Here is a 24,726-nt window from a genome sequence, read left to right as displayed (position 1 = left end):
AATAGATGTGTTTGAAGGTATAGATGTGGCCTTCCATGTCATGTTTCAACACAGTGTGAGTGAAACAAGGCCCATGAATGATCCAGCAAGCAGGATCCTATCATGGGCGTGGCTAGCAATTCTGGTGCCATCCTAACAGTCCCACACCCTTTAACTCTACATTGAGCAGGAAGAAAATAAAGAAAGCTCTGTCATACAAGCAGCATTTAAAGCTCTTCAGTTAAAAAAAAACACTTGCTTTCCTTTCAACAGTAACAAACTGCTTCCTACATCTGTAGCAAGCTATTGCTACAGTTTATGCTAACTGCCACACAGAGTGCTAAGTGCTTCAGTTCTTATTCACAGATGAAAAAAGAAAAAATCATCTTTCATTTTAAACTGTAACCGCTGTTTCTTACATTTGAAGCAAGCAGTAGTTAAAATTTAATCCAGATGTCACCCATGAAGCACTAAAGTTCTTTAGTTCTTACTTACTGTTAAAGAAAGCTCATCATTTGATTTAAACCATAGCAACTGCTTGACACATTTATAGCAAGCAGTTTTTACAGTATATGCCACACATGAAATACTAAAGCACTTCAGTTCTGGAAATAAAAAACTTTGCTACACTTTATATCACCTGCCACACAAAGTTAGTGCTAAAGCACTTCAGTTCGGAATGCATTTGCATATACCATTATTCAAATACTGATAATTCAATGAAGCCGATCACATCCCCTAACACTTTGCACCTGGGTCAACTGCCCCTTTCACTCCACCCTAACTACAGTACTGGATCCTATCATGTTTAATTCCCAGTCCTACCTACCTTCTATTATATGCTGAGAAGTACTGTGTCACTTGAACTATCACAAATTAAATATTTTAAATGTAGTTTAGAAAGTAACATACTGTTAAAATGGCACTAAACTAAAAATTTTTATGGGAGCAAAACTACCACCTCTCTCATGTAATGCTCTGTCTCCACACCCCCATACATACTATGATCACCTCCTAGACACTTCCACCTAACAGAGTGGGCTCGAGTCCATAAGACCTACTCCCCCCACCCCACCCCACCCCCACTTCCGTGAAAGCCTGTTTATAGACAGGCCTTACACAGAAAGCAAGGCTTTCAGAATTAGGGCAGACTTACACTAAGAGAAACTCTTTTGGAATCTGGCCCAGTATGTTTTTTTAGCAAATGTACATTACTGCACAAGCCTTTGAGGAACCCACTAAGCTACCCTAGTTCTGAAAGCATCAGATGTTTATTTCCAGCTTATTTAACTGTAGTTGGTGTTACTGTTTTAGTCAAATTTGACCTTATAAACACCCAATATGGAGTTCACTGTATTAACAGTTTTAATTCTTTTCAATTTTAGATTTAGGTCTGTAACATGGAAACTGCTACTGACATCATCTAAAATTCAGAACCAAAGTCATATTAGTTTTATTACACTTTGCAATGTGCCATTTAAATTGTTGCCATATTTTAGTATGCTATAACATTAATACATTAGATTAGAGTAATTGTCATTAAGTTTAATTTATTATTAACATTATGCATTTGATTTTTTTCCATTTTTCTTTTAGCAGCCCCTTATATACACACTCTAATGCTACTCTTTTAAGTTTTGCATTCAGTTCCTTTGTTGAAAGCTTAAGTACTGTTTCTCCCTTATGAATTAATTATCCTTCTTTTAGCAATAGTTATTTTACTTAATGTCTTAATATTGCTTATAGCATGTTTTCTCAATTTGAGCAAGTTTGCTATTAATGTCTGTATTTATATCTTTCAGTCATGTATTACTTATCATTTTCTAACTCCAAATTTACTCAACAACCCCAAATACTGAAAACCAAAGAAACCATGTTGGGTAAAACCTTGGTGCAGAAATAAATCCAAATGAAAGGTAAAAAGTAAAAAATGCACCAAGATAACACACAGCAAAGGTTTAATCACAGCAAAGTACAAAGTGGTAAGCGCTTTCACAACCGAAGTTGCTTCATCACACCTAAACCCCAAATACTACTATGTCTTGTTAATATCAGTATATGTAACTCATCTATTAAAGACGATCTATCAAATATTCTTACTTTACTAATACTTCTGTAACATTTACCTACTGCTGACCTCACATTTTGAATTCTTTCCACCAACCCAGTTATTTTTATTACTCCATTGTTCTTATCTCTCCTTCACAGTACAAATAAACTTTTCAAATCTCAATTTTCCGCCTCCAACTTTCATTATTCTTCAACAATTTATTTCACTCAAACAGCCATCACTTATTCCACTTACTGATAGACAATCCTTTACACTTAATCTGCATAATATCCTTCTGATTTTTTTAGCACTCTAAAGCGACATGCTGCCCAGCCCTGGACCATCTTACACCATTTTCCAAAATAACTTTGCTTTTCACTCAACCAATCCCAACTCTTTTTGCTCTCTTAAATGACTAAAATGTGGCCTCCTTAACTGCTGTGGAATGAAAAGCAAACCTAAATGTGTTCATGCATGGATCCTATAAACTAACCACTACACTGCATGTGTGTGTGAAACATGGTTAAAATCTGATTCAGAACTCCAACATTTCCACTCTCTAACTTCACTATCAACTTTAAAAAAATGCCAAATCAGACTAAGCAGCTGTACTGATATTTTCAAAATCACATCGGAACTTCCAGATTACAGACTCATCCTCTGACAAAGACAAATATTCCCATAAATGGATTATGACTGACCTCTACACTCACTCTAACAAAATTCAATTATGCTAATATATTACTCATTCCTGTCCTTACTATTTTGCTTTAGTAACCTAATTCACTCAACTTCTTCACACATTCTCAATACAAGAAACTTATTTCTTCTTGGGAATATAAAGGTCACTCTATTGGCTCTACTATACAACATCTTCTTGCAACCTTATCGGACTTTTACCAATCACTTCTAGTAAAAGAATCCATATGACCCAACCCACATTCATCTAACCACTCTAATGAATGTAGTTATAACAAATAATCAGTACAACTGCATACCCTTACTATTCATCAACCAAACATTGCCCTGTAGCTGTTTTCTGGTCCACTGCTACTTATACCCATAAGAAACAAATTTTCTAATCACACAGCTGCTCTTCAAAATTCACTTTCAACCCTAGACTGGCCCAGTTTTAGCTCTCTTAAGATACTGGTATTGCATTACAATTAATGACTTGTATATCCTATAGACTACATGCTTTCCTCACAGCCTTAACTACAAGAGGCTAAACCATTCTCCCTGGATATTCACAGACAAAGTTCATTTGATAAAAGCAAAGGACAAAACACAGGCTCCATGAAAAAAAACTAACCCCTTCTATTAGAAATCATGTAAAAAAGCAATTGTAAGACAAATGCCCAACTTTTTTCATGATCAACAAGCTAATTTTCTTTCCAATTCTATAAAAAGCTCTGTAAATTAATAATATCCTTAATAGATTCAATACCCCTTTGACTTACTCTGCCTTCTCTGCAGAAGACATCAAAGGTTAATTCACCAGCTCCCTAATGATATGTTATGACTCACGATGCTGCGTCTGGAAAGGGAGGGGGGCACTGAAAATATAAGAAAAAACAGCGAATACTGAACGTCACTCTTTTTCTTTAAACTTTTTTTTTTTTTTTTTTTTTTTTGCAGGGAGGCAATCCTCCTTGCAACCAGTGATGTGGGAAACAATGCCACACATTCCCAAACTTAAATTTGCCAACTTTGTTATCACCATACCTCAGAGAAAAGAGAATATTTTGAGATATGGCAGTCTTGGACTTTGTATATTTAAGCCTGGATTTCCAGTCATTCATTCAGTCTCCACACTTTGGGACTCAGCATTGCGAGTCCTGACATTTCAAATGGTTACCAAATTCACCAACTCATCACCTGTCTTCACTTCTTATGTTCCTAATCCCCCTCATCCTCTGATCCATTCCTTACCCTACTCCACCACAGAAACATATCTTCTAAACAAGTTCATAAATGTCTTGAGTCTGCTTAACTATGGTAGCCAAAGTTCAGATTTACTCTTTGAATGGTTTATTTAATACTGCAAAGCCTTCATCCCTTTCTCTTTAATCTCTCCCTTTTCATGTGATAGACTCTCTTCTCACAGCCTATACTTTTATTATGCGCTGCAGTCATTTACTTAATTTTTAACTTCCGGTAAACTTTTTCAGTTCTTCTCAGCCTGGGCAGTGGCTGAAATGGGTCCTTGCTGGATCAGTCAACTAACCTTGTAAATAAAAAATAGACAAATTAACAATAAATATTAGTGCTGACATATTTAGGTTGGAGACATCAACTGTTATTCTGAAGAAAGTATTAAAAATTAAAAAAAGAGATGATGTAAATGTTAGATGAGAAATGCTTGCATAGTGCAGACTGCAGCAGATAAAACTTAATATTTTACTTATGAAAGAAGGTATATTAAGACTACTGTTTATTACACTATTAAATGAAAGCATCATTGATAAAGGATTTTCACACCACAGAATGGTGTGCAGCATTTTCTGTTACAATACAGAAACTGTAAATAGAAAGGGCTCAGGCTTATTTAAATTGCGGGTGAATTTTAAACCAAAAATGGTCAATAGTGACCAGTTTCGTAGCAAAGAGGGATAAAGACCTGATTGCAGCCCATACACCCCAACTTGAGTTAGCAGTCCAGGTGCTTGATGAGCTAACAAAGGGAGAGAGAGAGAGACAAAGAAGTGATGAGGCAATTCCCGCTCATTATTCTCTGCAGTCCATCTTTGAACCGGCAGTGAAAACAGATCAGCTGCAGTCCCTTACCTGCAAATGGAAAAGGGAAGGGACTGAAGAGTTATGTCACTTATGGAAGTGTGTGACACTCCCTTGTTAATGTCCACTGCAAGCCCAACCCATGTGAGTCAACAGTCGTGCAAATAAGAAAGCATTATGGTAAAGTAAAAAATCTGATCTCTGTATTTGACAGCACTACTACCAGCACTTGACCCTCACCTCTAAGGGAAGGAATGGGCCAAGGGGCTCTCAGCCTCAGGAGAAGAAATGGGCCAACTAAGCATCCTGAGGATAGATATTTGATGGTCTGAGGGATCAAGATGACAAAAACAAATAGCTAATGATGTGCAACAGTTATGGACATAATTGTATAAATATGAGAGTATTTTATGACAATTGGTGGGAACAGCAGAAACTAAACTGAAATTAGACTATATAATTTAATATATATATATATATATATATATATATATATATATATATATATATATATATATATATATATATATATATATATATATATATAGATGAAGTCTCCTTTAGAGAGACGAAAGCGCTCAATGTGTTTTTATTATGTTATTTTTATTAAAGTGTAGTCCTAATGCAGCTTTGGTGCACTTTTTTATTTTATAATGATGTTTATAAGTGTCAGGTTAGAAAATTACAATGCCTTGTAGTCCATCATACAATGGAAACTACACAGACACACACACACACACACACACACACACACACACACACACACACACACACACACACACACACATACACACACACACACAAACACACACAAACACACACACAAAAAAACAGTGTTTAAGAAGCTTTTGAAAATTTAGGAGTTTGAGTTATTTAGCATATGGATATGAGCTAGCTGAAAACTATGACTTGGAATTGTTAGGCATTTTTCTGTTCTCTATGATGACCAATATTAAACCCTCAAGCTATTATTTAAAATTAAACTGAAAAGGGTGCCTGGGGTTGCCTAGATTCAATCCACCCAGCAGTGCATTATTCGTAGTTACATATTTCTTTGCCTGTTTGCCTATGGTGGGAAATTACTTATTGTCCAAATTACTGGTTAAAATATAAAGATAAAAACAGAGAACATTTTAAAGAGGTTGTTGTTTGAAACTTTCTAGAAATTTTTGTTGAACCTTGGTTGTATGGTTTTTGGTAGGCAGTGGGAGAATCTAGTATGCAGAAATCATGTCTCAGTATAATGTAGTGAATAGATGGGAGAACAGCAAAAACTCTTCCCAAATAGAAAGTAGAAGAGTCTATTGAAAGTTCTGCAGCATGGATACAGTGGGGCAATATGCACAAACCTATTTATAATGATCCACAAAAATACCACTGCGAAACAAGCAAAACAGGAAATGTACCACTAACTCTTCCTGTAGGTTTTTCACAGGACAGTATGAGAAAAGCATATCAGAAAGTTGGGGCTGCAAAAATGTGGAGAAGGAGAAACACTGAACCAAGATTCTGTGAATGCTTGTGGAAGACAAAATTAAATTAATCTCCATCTAGTTAGACTGGTCAACTCCATGGAGTTACTCCAAGTCCAGGTTACGGTGAATAAAACCCCCATTCAAGTCATAGCCAGTTATACATCACCCTTCATGGGTCACGATACCCAGGAAGCCTACTTGACCAAACTGGAGACAATCCAAATTTTACTGACCAACCCCAAGTGTGGTTATGGGGGATTTTTCCACCATCAACTGGAAAATCTACATTAGCCCTAACTCGCTAGAGCAAAAGTTCCTTGACTTTGTTAATGCAAATGCCCTGGAACAAATTGTCCATACCCCAACAAGAGGAAGAAACATTCTAGATCTGGTCCTCACCAACATGTCAAACAGATGCACTGCAGTAAAAGTCAAACCCTCATTAAATAAAAGTGACCACAAATCAGTCACCTTCGAACTGGCGCTAACACCAGAACTCACAAAGGGTAAAATCAAACTAAAAAACTTCACCAAGGCAAACTATATCCTCCTAGGTGAAGATATAAATGCATTTCAAGCCCCATCTCAAGCTGGGAGTGGTAACTATGCTGAAGCTTACACTAAAGTCCTGTACAATCACTTGCATAAGTGTATAAACTTGGCTGTACCAGAAAGAATCAAAGCCAGAGCCCTAAGTAAAATAAGCTGACATGGTGGACATCCAGCTTCAACAAACTTTACAATAACTGCAAAATGTTGCTGTCCAAGAAAACAAAGGCAAGGCCCCAACAATGAAAAGTACCCTCCTCAGCCTCAACAAGCAAATAAAACAACTTATCAAATCCTCTAAGGGCTCCTTTGACAGAAACTTACCAAGTACAGCCAAGGATAACCATAAGGCCTTTTACAGCTACATACATAGCTTAAAAGGTAGGACCCAAGCATGTGCAGAATTAGTGGCCAACTGTATCACACACACTGACCCCACAGACATAGCAAACTTGCTAGCGGATAAGTATGGTGACAATTTCACTCCCTTACCCCTCCTAACTTATCAAAAGCCTTCCCCCAATCAACACCCCCCACCCTACATATTTAAAGAGTAGGTCCTCAAAGCCTTGTCCAAGGCAAAAAACATAGCCTTTATGGGACCAGACAACATCCAAGGTTGTCTTTTAAACAGGCTAAAACATGAACTAGCATCACCACTGAGTACCCTTTTCAATCAAAGAATAACCACAGGCTTCATTCCTGTGGAACAGAGAACAGCAACAGTTATTCCCCTCCACAAAGGTGGCCTAGCAGCAGACCCGGGAAATGACAGACCCATAAGCCTAACCAGCCTTGTCTGTAAGGTCATGGAATGTATCATTATGGACCTCATAAATAAAGACATAGGTGACCTCCAAACCTTGAATCCTACCCGATTCGGCTATATCAAAGGCAGATCCCACCTCCTGTTAAATCAGGTGAATTTCTTTGAAACTGTGACCAGGGCCACTGATGACGGCAAATCTCTGCACACAGCATACCTTGACTTGGCAAAGGCTTTCAACATAATCCTACATTCAGGCATTACCGATAAACTTAGGAAGCTGAATGTCAACCCCTTCATTGTAAGATAGGTTGCCAACTGGCTCACAAACCGGACACACACTATCAAAGTGGGTGATTCCACATCAACCAGCAGACCTGTTACCAGTGGAGTGCCACAGGGGTCAGTGCTGGGCCCCCTACTGTTTGGTATATACTTCCCAGAAGTTCAGGTCAAAACTAAGGGGTTGTGGCAGACCAAGTATGCAGACAACTGTAAACTATGTGCAATCAGTGAATACCCAAATGATGTCAGTATACTCCAGAAGGGTCTCACGCAGACCAACAATTGGTGTATTAGTCACAGTCCCAAACTGAATGCAAAGAAATGCATCATCATCATCATTCCCTTCAGCACAATGTCCCCTCACACTATCATATCGACAACATTACCCTAAGTACCCACAAAGTGCTAAGGGACCTAGGATCACAAGTTGAGTGTGACTTTAACTTCGACCACCATGTGTCTACTTTAAGAAGGAAAGCTTTCTATGTAGTACACTTGATTAGTAAAGGCATCAGCTCGACAGCAAAACAGGTTATAACCCCTCTCTACTTGGCACTTATCTGGCCCATACTGAGTATAACTCCCTGTTTGGGAAGTACCGTACAAGGCACTTGCAGCAACTGGAGGGACCTCAGAGGTTTCTAAGAAAGAAGATAAAAGGGCTCTAGCATGTGCCTTAGACCGACTAAAGTCCCTGTCACTGTACTCCATATTGTAAAAACTTCTTACGGGAGACTTATGCCTGGCCTACACAGCAATCCAAGACCCAAACCTAATGAACTTGCTACACATCCATAAATCAACTGAGACTAGGGCTACAGATTCCAGGGATCTAAATATGTCCTGCAACTTAAATAGGACATGCTGGAAGGACATATTTATCTCCCAGCGACTGCCACATCTTTAAAACAGTCTACCAATTCATGTGAAACAGAGCCCCTCTATGACACTGTTCAAGAGGAACCTGGATGAGTGGATAGGGCACAGCAAATTCTTTCTGGGGATAGCACCCACAACCCTCCTGGACGTGGGCAGTCATTACTAAATGCAATATTGGGTATTGACTAGCATTTCTAGACTTAGTCAGCTATACTTAAAATGACCTCTGGGTCAATAGCCTACTAATCTCCTACGATCCTATTACAGAATGACATGAGGTAAAACAAAAGTTTACACTGCATGAAGGTGACTGCATAAGCTATATAGGACTGAGGAGGAAGCTAAAGGAAAGGATCCAAAAAGCGAATGTAATGGCAATGACACCAAATTAACAAACTTACTGATAAGAAAACACGTCTGAAGCACCAGCAAGAAAGGGGATTCTAAGCAGGGCATTTAAAGCTGTAAGAGAAAGGCAAAGTCAAGCTGAAGAAAAAAAATATGTTAGAATACAGCAGGCAACTGCAGACTTGTTTGGCATCTGTAGTTTGTCAGCATATATGCCTACAACCAATATATGCAACCACCCCTTGGAAGTTTTGATGTGCTGGAGATGTAATGATAAACAAAGTGGCATTTCGCAGCGTGTTTGGGAATGTCAGGAACTGGCAGAATATACATTAAAAGAGATCTACATGCCACAATAGGTAAAATAATAGATCAGGAAGTTACAGTTTCATTGGAGATGATGCTTCAAAGCTGGACAAGGATAAATCTCCATAAGCATACAAAAGCATCAGAATCAACAGTACTGCTGATAACAAAAAAAAAAAAAAAAAAAAAAAAAAAGGAATCACCAGGAAATAGACAACAAAGGAAAGGCACACATTGAATGAGTTTGTAATAACTATGAATATGATCAGATCACTAGAGCTGAGGTGGGGGGAATAGAACTACTGATAGCTAATAAATGGAGCAAATGGGGAAATAAATATGTGTTTATGAGTAAGGATATTTATTAGAAGATCTGCATCTTATTAGGCACTGGGCCTACTTGTCTTCATAATGGTCCAAAAGTAAATTGTTTGAGGTTTGTAAATAGTTTGATTGACAAATTTACTTATGTCAGTGAAAACAATATGTGCATAAATTTAGGTGCTAAAGTTTAATTGTATTTTCTTTCTTTAATAAATATCTATAACTAATTAAAATAGTAATGAAAGAAGAAATGGTTATCTTGAAAATGACAGCAATTGATCTGTAATATTTGATCTATGTATATGCAGCAATCAAGATACAGAGCTATGGTAAAATGGATTGTTCAATAAACACTGACCAGTAGGACTAAAAGTTATTTGTATTAAAGATGGAGGGAACAAAAGTACATATGCACCATGCATGATGACTGCTAAATGTGGTTGCTAAAATCTGTTGGAAACTGCAAATAAAACTACATTTTTATTTGTAAATAATAATAGCTGGTATTCTCCACAAGACAAAATCCAGAGTAATTTTAGAGACAGAATAAAAATAATTAGCAAACGAGAACCCTGTTGTGTTTTTGAAGAATTTCCTGTAGGAAAATCTTTTTTTTTAAACTAAAAAGAAATACATGACTTATAAGGAAATAATATGCAGATTTAATGGATGTGAGAAAGGAACCTTTATTACATGCCTTTTATTGACATTAATAAGACTAAAGTGTTTTTTGTTTTTTTTTTTAGAATCTTATCTCAAGAAAACTGTTTTTATAAACAGCAACAAGACCTGTGTTGGGCATTTTGATGGAGAAGATTGATAAGTATTTGAAAAATCTGACACTCCCTTAATGAGGAATATTTGGATTATTTTTAGGGTGATGGGTGTGATGATGTACTATATAATAAAAACTGTATTTGGTTTAAGTTTGAAGTTATATATGTGGGACTGATTTGAAAACACTGAGCGATACAAGGTCTGCTGAAACCTTACAAATGTGTAATTTGACTCATCCTTAATTATGTTAGTATTTATTTCTTTAGTCGTCTTTGTTCTGTTTTGACTTCATGTAAAAATTTAAAGCATGTGCTTGATGTAATATTTTGTTGACTACGTTAAATAAAGTCATTCATTCTCTTTTAAATAAGTACCAAAGGATCTTTTACATCCACCTGCACAATTAGCAATTCAGGCAGAAGGGACTTCAGTTTAATGCCTTACCTGACGAAAAGGACTTCAGGAATACAGTATCCCCTCAAGCTGCACTACACCGTCTGCACTGAAACGTAAATCCAAGTACCTGGTGTGTGAACAGAAATCACAGCTTTCTCTGCAACAAAGCTGAGTATGTTACCCTTTGGGCTAATTACACTGCATAACAATATGGAGCTACATGATGAAGCTTTATACCGATCCTTGTACTGATCATTTTCAATTTCCTTAATTCTCTAGGTAGCAACATAGGCCAGAAGATTCTCCCTCATACAAGTAGCCAGTTTAAAACACTGTCACTTGTGTGTCTATACATACACACACACACATATATATATATATATATATATATATATATATATATATATAATATTTTGTTTATGAAGTAAGTGAGCTACTCGGAAAACCCTTTTCAGCCACAATGTAAGTTAGTAAGGCAAAAACAAAACATTTTTGAAGAGACAACTTAAGACTAAATCATACAACAATATGCAAATATCACTAAGACAATCAAACGTACACAGATGGAGCATGTGTATATGATTAACATCAGTGTTCAGTGCCAAAAATATATACAGTTAAAATGTATCAGTCATGTATTAAAGATACGCTAGAAAAAGTTGTATATGTCTGTATACAAATTTACTTATACAAAAGCAACAGTGCATATGGCTTAATGGGTGAATTGTGAGCTTACAACAGCCTGCTTCTAGAACTACTTCACATTGTGTTCCAGTGTAAATTTAGAGAAGCAGATTTTAGCAACCACATTTAGCAGTCGTCATGCATGGTGCATATGCACTTTTGTTCCCTTTATCTTTAATACAAAGAACTTTTAAGTCCTACTGGTCAACATTTACTAACAGTGTCAATGAGAGTCCTGGCATATTATATGATGGTCACATGGCTTTGCTGCTTTGAACCTTGAGTGCAGGAACGTTTGCATTAACAAACATTAGGCTCAAGAGCTGAAATTTGCAAAAATCAGAAAAATACCAGGTGGGCTCAGTGGTTAGTCAATGACACAGATCATGTTAACTGTCTGGTTTTAGAACAGTAGACATACCTTGCACATTTAAACTTAAACTACATAACTCAGAACCATATAACGTCATAATAACATTATATAATATGCATCATGATAAAATACATGCGATTCCACAGATGCGGTTCCCCTATCCTGAAAATACTATGTTTTCTTAAAAGTTTACTTTAAAACCTTAGATATACTCAAAACAAACTGACTATTCTGCTGTTCACCCATTATATCTGCAGTCATCAAATTTATTTTTATTTTGGAAAAGCTATTACTATTAGTGGAGAATGTTTGAATTTAAACGTTTGTGTTACACCAGTGCAGCTAGAAGTGTATAAAAGTTAATTTACAGGGACATTTAATTTAATGACAGTAGTGACTACTCTAACTACTGCAGGTGTTACTGGTAGGTACAATGGTGAGACCAATGAAGATGACCAGCAGCAAAATAGGCACTCTTACAAGTATGCCTCTTCTAATTTATGACACAAGGACAGCTGAAGTCCAATAAATAAGTCGGCCAAGAACAGAAGGGCAGGAATCAGTAACTGACTTTGTAAAGATCTGAGCTAGTCTGATATGGGTAATGAGCATTACTGATAGACACAGCGGAGGTACAGCATCAACAGGATGTACTTTTGCTGTAAGCAACAAGAGCTTGTTTTACTAGCATTTAAATAAACATTTAATACACAGAGCAAAGTGTTTATTTATTCTCTACTGAAGTGCAATTCTGATCTTTCAGCAAGATACTGAATAGTGGCTATGTGCCAGAAGACAGCATCCACATCTCTAAACATATGCAGTTTAGAGAAAAACTTGCTAAATCTGAGAGAAAGGATTATCCCAACTTACAGACTGAAGAGAATCAGTAATGTTAAATCTGCCAGGTGCCAGTACCATACAGCAGCTCCCCACCCCCTTACCTCTTTAAAAAAAAAAAAAAAAAAAGGCACTTTACTGTATTAAGATGATTATTTGCTATGTTGTAGCTATAGGCTAATTAAAGATCAATGACCTCCTCCCCCACAGCTCTTCCACTGAAGAGTAAATAAAAAGGACATTCCTTCATTCCTTCATTGGCATACCAACCAGGTGGTCAGATACACAACACAGCCACCCACCTCCATCCTGCCCAGCCACTGAGGTCTGAGCTCTGCCCCAATCCTCCTCCGTTGCACTTTCAGTCAAACCTGAGCACTGTAGCACTTCATGCGTGGTCTCAACTGTAGCAACTGTGAGTTGGGTTCAGAGGGGCAACTGTCCCAGGCACAAATTGTTGGGGAAACACAATCAGCCAATCCCAATCTTTAATGCAGTACCAGCTTTTAAAAGCTGTTGTTGCATTTGCGGTCAATCCTAAGTTATGTTGTGCTCCTTGTGTGGTTTAAACTGTTGCAACTGTTTGCTACATTATAGAAAGCAGTTTGGCTGCAATTGAAAAAAAAATTTAAACTAAAACCTGAGTGTTGTAGCACTCAGTGTAGGAAGGGTATAAACTACACCCTACATCTGTAGCAAACAGTTGCTATGGTTTATACTCTGCCTGCACGGAGAGCCATAGCACTCATGTTTTAGTTAAAAAAATGCCTTCTTGTAAACTGTAGCAAACTGCTTGCTACAGTTTAGACCACACATGGAGCTTGGGTTTGAATGCAAATGCAACCCCTGCTTTTAAAGATCGGGATTGTCTGACTGCATCCCCCCAATAATTTGGAGCTGAGGCAGTTACCCTTCTCACCCCACCCTACCTATGCTACTGATCCATCCTTTATCAAGGTATCACTGAGATGTGGCAGGAAGCTGTGTGTGTAGGGTGTGTGTCTGGTTTATACAATTTACAATAACAACAGTCAATACATGTAGGTAAGCTGTGTTCACTGGCTGTAGCAACTAGATGTAATGTGTACACAGATACAAAATATTTCTAAAAAGAACAGCAAGAGTCAACTTTGTGCATGTCTATGTCTAGTCTTGAGATTTTGCCACTAATGTTTCAAGTACAGAAGGTTCCAAAGCAAAGCTTTTGCCCATCTAGTAAATACTGCAAGTAAAGAACAGCTTAAACTCATTAGGGAAAGATCACATTATTGTCTTTTAACTAGGTAGCATTCTTTGATAATAAAATAACACTGACAAAATATCAATAAACACAATGCAAACTGGCAACAAAAAACAATGATAGAATCATTTGTACACTGCAAAGTAACAAGGCTTAAGATACAGTTTTCTGTGTTTTAAGGAACTATATGTATCATTTTACCCAAGGTGTTCCCTCGGTTGCTGAAAGCAAAGTAAAAATAAATATTAAACAAAATAACGCTGTATGTTTTCCTTGGTCATGATTTTGCATACTGTTGTAGAAGGCACCGTCGTTCTGAATAATGAGAACAAAGTATGAAAACATCTTCACCATCTTTGCAATGAAAGACGCTGTACAAGGACTACACCAGTTCTAGTCCTGGCACCACAATCAATCATCAGACTTCAGTTAACTGTACTCAGAGGTGGTTGGTTTGTGGCACTTTAAAAAATGTGAGATGCGCATGTTATTAGAAATGTTTACAAAAGTATGTTTTGAAAGAATGCTAGAAACACAAAAAAATTTACAGAGACAGATGACAAGTTTATGTTTCATATGGGTATAAGAAAAATGCTATGAAAAATAAGCATGTATTGAAAATGAATGTTATCTTTCCTCACTTAAAAACCAGTTAAAATACATTGCTGTGAAAAAGATCAACCCTGTCAATCAAAGAAGGAAAACGAGATTCTGTTTTTATGAGTCCTTTAAGGAACCATCACAGTCTGAAACTGATAAGATGTAGTTTTTATCTTATCTTCATGCTCCACACAGTACTAATGTTCCACTGCACTATGAGTACTTACTTTTTTAATCTGCAATGCTCCAAAATGATCTAGCAGAGTGGCCATACATGTGTGATTTTGCTTTTTTGCTAAGCTTCTGCCGAATTGCAAAGCACTATGTGTAAAAAGATTATATTTGTTGAACAATCCTGTACTTTAGGCTGCTGTGTCCATTTGGTTAGACTCGACTAGTTGTACTCAAAAAAAAAATTCACTTTCAGAATCTTTGTCCATTGTTTCAAAAGGGCTGAATAAAGAAAAGTACAGTACAGTGCGGCAAACAGCCTACACTGCCTGGCCTGAAACGTGCAATGTGATGAAAGATGCATTATGAGTAAGTGAGTAGACGTCCAAGGAAGTGCACAGTATAGAATAAAACACCAGTTACAATTTGGTACCACAGCAAAACAACTGCCTTTATTAACATAGGTAGTTACTTTGCTCTGATACTGAACTGGTCATACCTGACACACAACACGAGCTTGTCAAATGCCTAACACCATACACATTGGCCACACACGACCACACACTCTCAAGTTGAAAAAGGCAGGGTCCTCCCCATTGCTCCACAGGAGAAATGACCCAAACTCAGAAGATGATCTCAGATCATTTCACTTTCTCTTAGAAAAGGACTTAAACTATGCCTCCTTCACCAATGAATTATTCTTTGTCTAATAAATATGATCATTCTGTCTGTTAGGTTGGTGCCGAGGATTTAAGGCTATGCACTGCCAATGAGCTTCATCCTATAGTCCAGGGTTTGATTTTATCAGCCTCCATTTGCTTACTATGTGACTCTATGCAGGACACTTAACCAGGCAGAGCACGTGGGTCAACCCTGAAAAGTGGTCTGTACCAAGTGAGTCTACCTGGGTAGTAAATGAACTAAAAAAAAAAATCTGTTGCATTTTTCTGTTGCAGTACAACTGTTCTGCTAAACCCATGTACAGTGGACATAAAAAGTTTACACACCCCTGTTAAAATGCCAGGTGTTTGTGATATAAAAAAATGAGACCACAATAAATCATTTCAAAACTTTTCCCTCCTTTAATGTGACTTATAACCTGTACAATTCAATTGAAAAACAAACAAATCTGTTAGGAGAAAAATATAAAAACTAAAAAACGTACAATAAGCTGGTTGCATAAGCGTGCACACCCTTAAACTAATACTTTGGTGAAGCAGTCAGTACCTTCAGTTTAACATGAACACTTTGTAAAGTAATGACAAGGTGATCAAGACTGTTTTCAGAAAGAAAAGAATAAACATTTACTCTGAAATCAACATCAGTATTAGTTTATGATGAAAAAGGTCCTACATTATAAAACTGATGGCTTTGTTCAACTAGTAACTGTTGTAAATATGGATCTGGTATTTCATAGACAAGTAGGTATGATGAATAAGCTTAAATAATTAGAAAGCAGGTTAAAGGGACAGATAAGCAAAGCTACTGTATGCAGATGATGTGGCATTACAAGCAGACTTCAGCAAATGGCAGGGGAGTTAAATGCAAAACTGAATACAAATGGAATGACACCAAGTACAGCTAAGACAGTTGCGATGGCAGCAAATGGGGGAAAATCACAAGAAAACAAAAATTGAGAGAGGAGGGAAAACAGTGGACCAGGTTAACAACTTCAAGTATCAGAGGGCAGGAAGAGTAGGAGAAGGGAAGTCTACAGGAGCAGGTTAAAGTCAGAATCAGAGGTTAAGCAGCCAAATGAAACAGAATAGTAGTAGTTGTGTGACAGAAGAATGCCAAAGATGCTGAAACGTAAGGTGTACAAAACAGTGGTGTAACCATTACTTGCGTATAGCACAGAATCTGGGCAGTGAAGGCAAAGCAGTTCAGGAAGCTAGAGGTGATGGAGATAAAGTGCCTGAGATGGCTGGTAAGATGCACACTCTGGGATAGACAATAAAATGATAACATCACAGCAAGAACACATAGTAGCTCCATTTGCAGAGAAGGTCAAAGAGAATGGATTATACAGCATGGGGTACATGTGCAGGAAAGTAGGAGATGATTTGGTAGAGGCAGGAAGAAGGCAAGCTAAGAAGGGGGCATCCAACAAAGAAATGGATGGATGGTGACAGACAGGCATGACTGTCGAAGAAGGCAGGAAAGTAGCACTGAATCTAGAGAAGTGGGAACAACTAACTCAACATCCTAGCCCCATGTAGAAAAAGATGGGGCTGATGATAATGATGGTGTGTAATGAATACTCTGAAACAGTTAAAAATTAACTGTTATACAATTAAATGGATAAAAAAAATCAGTAAACAGAACAAACAGTATTATGTGGGAAGTATTATCAAAAACAATGCATGAGAACAGTGGCATATCACAGGACTCAGTTTTGGACAATTTACTATTTGATATCTTCAAAGGTAAAAGTGAGCGATTACCTGTGGATGTGAAAATATGCACAAAACTACAACAGTGTTCCTTGATAATGGTAATGAACTCAGTGGGACTACTCAGTTAACACATTTCAAATGAAGTGAGAAGCGTTGCAATTTCTACTGCAGCTTTAACACCACTACATGAGACTCTAGACAATGTACACGTGCTGTGCTTTCTGCTTTGTCAGTAGTCTCAAGTTGAGCAGAAAGAAAAATAGTACTATTTTAAAAATAATATCATGAATAGTATTATAATACACATGCAGGTAATCAAAAACAAGCAGCACTATAAGGGACTTAGGAACACTTACAGATGAACATCTTAACTCTGATAAAAATGTTTCCAGGCAGACAGGAAGGTTTTAGGACAGTTTATCTAATACTAAATGGAATTTAGTGACAATCCAGGAAAATAACTGTACCACTGTATATTACGCTAACTCAGCCCCTAGCAGTCATAAGTTTGCAGCACCCCGAATGAAAGGAACATTCGGGAGGAGGGTGTTCAGCTGACAGGCTCCTTTAGGTGCACAGGCACTGCTACTTCATGTACATTACATGAATACTTGCTCTAATGAATTAACATCTTTTGTTATTTTGGATAATTGCGAACAGAGTAAGGCAGTGTTTTGTTCTTTTTTGTAGGTTTCTAACGTGACCTTCCACAGTACCTCAGTCACAGTGTAATCTGAGGTAATTGGGGGAGGTGTTTCAGCTGACAGGTTCTTATAACGGGTACTAGTACTTCCTGTACACATCTAAAAGAACACTCACTCTAGCAAACATTTTGTGAGCCACAAGTTACTTTACTTGCTGCTTGGTTAGGTATAGAACTTCTGAAGAGAAAAGCTGTTACAAGTATGCGACCATTAAACAGATATACTCTAGAAGATCTTTTTAATGTAAGGGTTCTTGTGTGGATGTTCCTTTTGTAAAAATTATTTTGAAATTAGAAGGCGACCGGACCTTTTTCCAGTAGTATATTCTTGGATTTACAACAGGCACGTGTGCTTATTTTTGAATATTAATGGCCAGTCATTGTATAACTGCTTATATATTTAAATATTTATATGACAAGGCATTAATGTTACATATGTTTTCTCTCACCAACTCTATATCTCTCTTTTTTCTGTGTGGAAACATTGCTGCTGCTGCAGAAATGACCAAGAGCACAAGGAGCTACATCAGCCACTGGGGTTCGGCCTGCTATACCTCCACAAATAGCAGCTATGGCACCACTACAGACATTACAGACAGCCATCTTATGCAGTGGTACCCACTGGGAGTAGTACTGGAGGCATCAATTTTGCTATCTGTCAGGAGTTGACAGGGCTGGTGTAGGACAGCATGGAGAGAGGCCTTGGTGACTCAGTCAGCAGAGTAGAAAAGGTCCTGCCTCGAACTGGAAAGTCTATGTCAGATCCATCACTGATCTGGGGATCTGCAACAGGGGACAATAATGAAAGTTCTGAGGGTGAGGACTAAATTCCCACTGCACTCTTGCTGAATGCAGATGTGCCTCTGATGTCCCCTACTTATCCTCAATTATGGTGTCCCCCCACCTTTTGTGCCCATCATCATCCCTGTCTTGTATGTCCTGTACTGTCTACCTGCATCTGCTACCTAACCTACCCAACCTAGCGTAAACTCTTATTCCTAAAAAAACTTCCCCACAGTCCTCTCTCTCTCTCTGTCTAATACAAATAGGCAACTGTCTTGCAAAAAAAATGTCTCCTACATAGCTCTCCATTTTGCCTATGTGTCTGCTTGACACAAATGATTTGGTCATACAGTATTTTGAAGTTGTCACCCAACTCTAATTTGGTGAATATCCAAATTCATCAAATTCCATTTACAAATATACATTTATGTTGTGAAGAAGTAGATAGCTATGGTACTCTCCCACCACTGTCCTGCACATTCTTTTATTCTTCTCCCATGTCCTATCCTCTGCCACCCATCCCCCACTTTTACCATTGTTCTATCCACCCCTTTTGCCACTTGTTTAGTCTGGTCAAAAAAATCGAATCACACACAATACACGTGGCCTGAAATGCCCCATAAAAATAGCCTTCAATTTTTGTACTCAGCATTTGTGCGAAGCTTGGCATCACACACCAATGCTGAATGACAGTACATGGCATTTCATGTCTTATGGCAAAAACTGATAAGTTTTTCCATTGAATACATTAGCACAGTTATCTTCGTGCAAACATGCTTAGCTCTGCTGCTCTACAGAAAACACTATTGTGAAACATTTACTCTTGCATATTTATTGCTTGCTAGATGTAATATACAACTTATGAGATGCTACAATTGTCATTACTGTGTTGAAGCCTGATCCTACATTCTCCCTTGCTTCAATCTGTCACTGTCCCTTCAAGTGTGTGACTTTAACTTTGTGAAGTATGAATTCCTATGTGGTATGCTGAGATAGTGCTCAGGCCTGTAGACTACTTTTTGCGTACTGTCAAGGGTTTCAATCCACAAGAATGTCAAACAATTATGTAATGTGTTTTTACACTACTGTTGTGTGTGCAGATGTTGGCTACATATGTTACTAACACACCACTGTACTACTTATATCATAATCATAATCATGTTTCTACTCTCCTACCCCTGCTTGTTCCCTACTGGAAACTTTATTGTACAAAGAATGACAGAATTATGAAGACATACTTAAGAGTAACACAAGACAAACATGGCCAAAAATGACCAATGACCAAACCTTTTCTATGTCTCTATCACTGTCTCCCAGTCCCCCCATATCACCATTCTTTGTCCTCAGCATTGGCACTGAGCAGCAACAGTAGATGACAGCAAATGGCAAGTTCACATCTTATGACACGAACTTGTGAGTATTTGCTTTGGCTGTATTATTCTGCCCCCCCCCCCCCAACACACACACACTACTGTTCTTAGCCTCACTGCATTATGGAAACAAAGGCTGAAAGCACTATGAAAAGAGAGTTATATATTGAACAGGCTGCAGAGTTGAATGTGCACCATATGGGATGTTGCAATGGTAACTACTGTAATTAAGTATGCTGCACAAAAACATCATTACTTCATAGTGTTTACATAGTCTGGGATTCCACCAGCATTAATATGCTTGGTCCCTTATGTGTTTCACAATCAGGCACAAAATGCTCATATCTTCTCAGATATAAGTGCAAGCCATTTGGTATAATCAAGCCTAAGGAAAATGAAGACAGGGAAAGCAGCAGGCTCAGATGAGGTCACACCTAATATGATAAAGTTGTTGGATGAGATAGGGGACGAATGGCTCCAGACAGTACTCATAGCAGTGTGTAGTAGGGCGTTTCATGTATATATGCAAAAAAAAATTTTTTTTGATTTTCTGTTCGCATACCCCCTGATTTTATGAGGATTGGTAGGATAAAGAACCATGTACAATTTAAAGCCTTAAACTCTAAGTTAAGTGACAGCTCAGTACACTTTAATACTGAGAGTTTTACATTTTTTTCCAAATTGTACCAAGAGAAATGAGATACATTCACAAATCAGTACACAAATGGCAAATATTAGTTTCATGCTGGATCTGAAATGTCTGTTTGTAATTTGAGCAAAACAAATGTCAAACAGTTTAGGAAAAAATAAGCCTAGTAAAAATTAACAAAATTCATAGGTAGTAAGCTCAAGTTTACAGCAGTTCATTTATAGTACTATAGTGTCTTTTTAGTTGTTCTGTCACTTTCTGTTGATGGTGTTCAATGATCTGATATACCAGCTTTCTCTGTTCCTCATTGTGAGTCAGCACTTGACAGAAGTCAGTTGCTAATTTGACTGCTCGTTCAGTCAGACAGTCGTTAACTCGCAAAGCTCTAACAGTTTTTTCGCAATGATAAAGTCAGGTATGTCACTCCATGCTGCAGGATCAGCTGTTAGGAAAGATGGGTTTATGTTGACAGCAGTGAACAGATTCATTGATCGTTCTGTTGCGAAGTCAGATAAGGTCATGCCCTGGAAACTGACAGCAGCTTTTGCACTGACTCTTCTTAGATCTTCCTTAATGGGTGGCTTTTTCAAGGCTTCAATAATGTGCTGTTTCTCTTCGTTCCACACTCAATCTGAGAACAAGGACAGTGCTATGACATCTTCGCTCAAATACCAAAGGTGTCCCTTGAGCTTTCGCAAAGCAACTAGAGCCATTTGATTGTCTATGGCTGTAAACAACTCCAGTGGCTGCAACAGGCAAAGATCATTGAGTTTGGCACTGCAAGTGTCAGTGGCTGAAAACCATACCTTAATGTACACTGTCACTGTGAAGAGGCACATTTGGCGAAAAGCCTGAATTTCATGAGCAATTAATCTAAACTGCTCCTGGAAGGAGTAGATTTTAAGGCAGTATATGCCTTTTGCAATCCACCTGGCATAATGGTATGCACCAGGTGGACTGAAAGCAAATGATTCACCTTGTGGTTTGTCATCGAGGACGAGCAGTGACAGCTTGAGAAATTCAACGTAGTTGTCATGAGGCTGTGTTTCACACGTCAGCTTGTCTCGCAGTAGTGCAACAACCTCATTTCGCTTCTCAGCTAGCCAGCGTTTCTCACAGTCTAACAGGCATCCATTACCTCCAGTTTTCTTAACTAGTGGTGCATATGTATTCAAGTCAAGAAGTTTCCAGTATTCTTTAAATCTTCTAAAAACTATTATTTGTGGTCCTGAAGATGGGAAGAACATGTCAAACACTGCCGTAAAAATAATTTCTAAAATGTGATGTCTGCATGGTAAAAACAAGAGTCATTTCTCAAATGCTCGTTGAATCACTGTGATGGCACCTGTGTGCACACCAGTATTGGCACTGGTAGCATGAAAGCACAAACTGGATAGACATTCTGGAACACCTGGCCAGCTATGCAATGTTTGTACCACTGCTTGTCCCATCAGCTCACCAGTGCTTGATGGAAGTTGGGGTATATCCAGCAGTTTTTCATTCGACCTGTAACAACAACTGGCATGTAATCAGCAAATTCTCCATCACCTTGAGGTAATAGCTTCCCATCAAAATGTGCTATAAGGGGTGTTGATGTTTGAAACTGCTTCTTTACTTTCTCAGCAATGGATTGTTATGCACCTTGCCTTGCTCTGTGTATTGAACTTGTGGACATGACCAGATCAATTACCTCAACTCCAGTTGCTTGCAGTGCTTGTGCAACAATATGCATCACTTGACAAGAAGTTATTCTTGTGCAGTCCAAGCTGGCAACAAAAAGAGGATCATCCACCAGTTGTCGTTTTTTTGAATACCGATTCAGGCGATGCTGTAATTACTGTGCTCATTTCTTTGACAGACTGTCGATCAGTTACTAAATTCTGGTGGTATTTTGACATGTTTGCTGCTGCATCATCTTCATCGTCATTTTCATGTTCACTAGTATCGTCTGCCTCTGTCAGCTCTCTAGCTTCTCTGACTGTTTCTTTCAGCTGCTCTTTATCTTTGTGTTTCATTTCTTCCTGTAGTCATTTTTCCTTTCTGTCCATTTGTTTTTCAAATTCAATGTTCTCTCTCCAATTATCATTTTTCTGTCTGTACATTGATCTTGTAGAAAATCCCAGTCTTCTTGAGTCTTTATCAATAATTCTGAATCAGCATGCCCCACATCAAAAAGCTTTAAAAGTGCAGTGCTAAAATCTGTTTCTAACTAAGACTGTGTATCTGACTGGTGCTTCTTATTCTTCCTGATTCTAGAACGCTTCTCATACAGACTTTTGAGTTTTGCCACTGCATTCGGCATCAGCTTTGTAGGTATGCTAGCTAACTGCCATAACTGCAGAACTTCATCAACAGCATTTGAACAACTCGCTAAAAGAGTTATCGTGTTGGTTTTAAGATCCTAGAACAGTCTGCGTAAAATTCTTATTTATTTTACATTTGTTGACCGGGCTAGTCCAGCTGGATATATGTCCATTTTCAGTGGAGGCCCGGGGAGAAAAGCTCCGCAAATTACAACAACATAAAAGGTCAAGACAAAGACAATAACAGTATAATTTGGTACATAAGAAGTTTTAACAATTATAGTACAAGCCTAAGATTATATATTTTATATTTCAGTAGGAAAAAGGAAAAATTTATCTAAGAATAGATGAATAAGACTAATACATTTGTATTAGAAACGGTGTAGTACAAATCTTTATAACATATTCCAAAATTAGATACACCTAGTAATTTATGATGAGATACTAAGGTCTCACAAAAACCTAAGAAAGAAAAACACTAGAGATCAATAGAGTATAGAAGAACAGCAAACAAGGATGGATTTCTAGTGTTAACACATAGGTTGTGATACTATATGAAGGTGTTTGATCATTCCACAGTATATACTTATTTACATGAGAAAAAATCCTAAGGAAGGTTAAGCTTACTAAAAATTAGTGAGACAACACAAGATCATGATCATGGGAGGCTAGGAATTGTGGGAGTCTAGTTAATAGTTAGGTACTTAGTCTGGGTTAACACAGGGGCATAGCCAGTGTGATTTGAGGTAGGGTTTAAGCTTGCTTTTAAATAAGCTGACAGATGATATTGAGGTTAGCTGGCTTGGGAGGATGTTCCAGGCTTTACCTACTGTATTGGAGAACAAGGTGTCACCAGCTAAGTTGTTGAATTTTGATATTTGTACAAGTAGGTTATTAGCTGAGCGTAAGGTCTTGAGGTTGTTATAGGGGATGACTAGGGATGTAAGTATGGGTGTATTTTGAGGTAAATACAGGATCTTATGAGCTACTATTAATTGATTGAAAAGTATTAAATTTGGCAGCTCTAACTATCCTAACTGATTCAGATTGATACAGTGATGAGTTCTATAGGACCCAGCTGCAAATCTGGCAATATTGTTGTAGGAGGATGTAAGTTTACTCAGATTACTTCTACATATTTTAGTATAGATAGGGGAGGCATAGAGCAAGGTAGAGATGAGGTGGGTATGAGCAATAGTAACCCTGGCTGGAGGTGTAAGAAAGGGTTTTATTCTATAGAGGGAACCTAGTTTCTTGTTTACTATTTTTATGGTGTTATTAATGTGAGGTTCAAAGGACAAGTTGTTATCTATTAGTACCCCGAGTAGTTTGGTGGTTGGTTCAGGAGATATTATAGATCCATCATTTGAAGTAATAGTAAAGTTAAGTGAAGAGGTTCTGCGGGTGGGGGTAAATAGTAGTATTTTTGTTTTTTGGGGTTAAGGATAAGATGTCTTTGTAGGAGCCAGTTTTCAACTGTACTAAAGGTCATTTGGGTTAGTGACTGAAGTTCTGATTGAGAAGCAGCAGCGCATATGAGTGTGGAGTCATCAGCGTATTGGATACAGTCAGCTTGAGGAATTACAGAATGAAGGTCATTTGTAAAGATGGAGAAGAGTAATGGGCCTAATATAGATCCTTGCGGGACCCCTACAGTGATTGGGACATGAGAAGATAAAGTATTTTCCCATAGTACAGCCTGTTGCCTGTTATGTAGGTATGATTGGAACCACTGTATAGTATG

The 24,726-nt window shown here is 37.8% G+C and overlaps 1 protein-coding gene across 1 annotated transcript in view; it reads right to left on the bottom strand.

The window, feature by feature from the left end:
• The window catches only part of GALK2 (galactokinase 2), a 612,555-nt gene that overhangs the window by 235,321 nt on the left and 352,508 nt on the right, over window positions 1–24,726 (bottom strand). The window lies entirely within an intron of this gene.

The sequence above is a fragment of the Protopterus annectens genome, chromosome 7.part0 (assembly GCF_019279795.1).
Source record: "Protopterus annectens isolate FY-2018-M chromosome 7.part0, PAN1.0, whole genome shotgun sequence".
In the NCBI taxonomy this organism is placed as follows: Eukaryota; Metazoa; Chordata; order Ceratodontiformes; family Protopteridae; genus Protopterus; species Protopterus annectens.
This window is presented reverse-complemented; position numbering and strand designations above follow the sequence as displayed.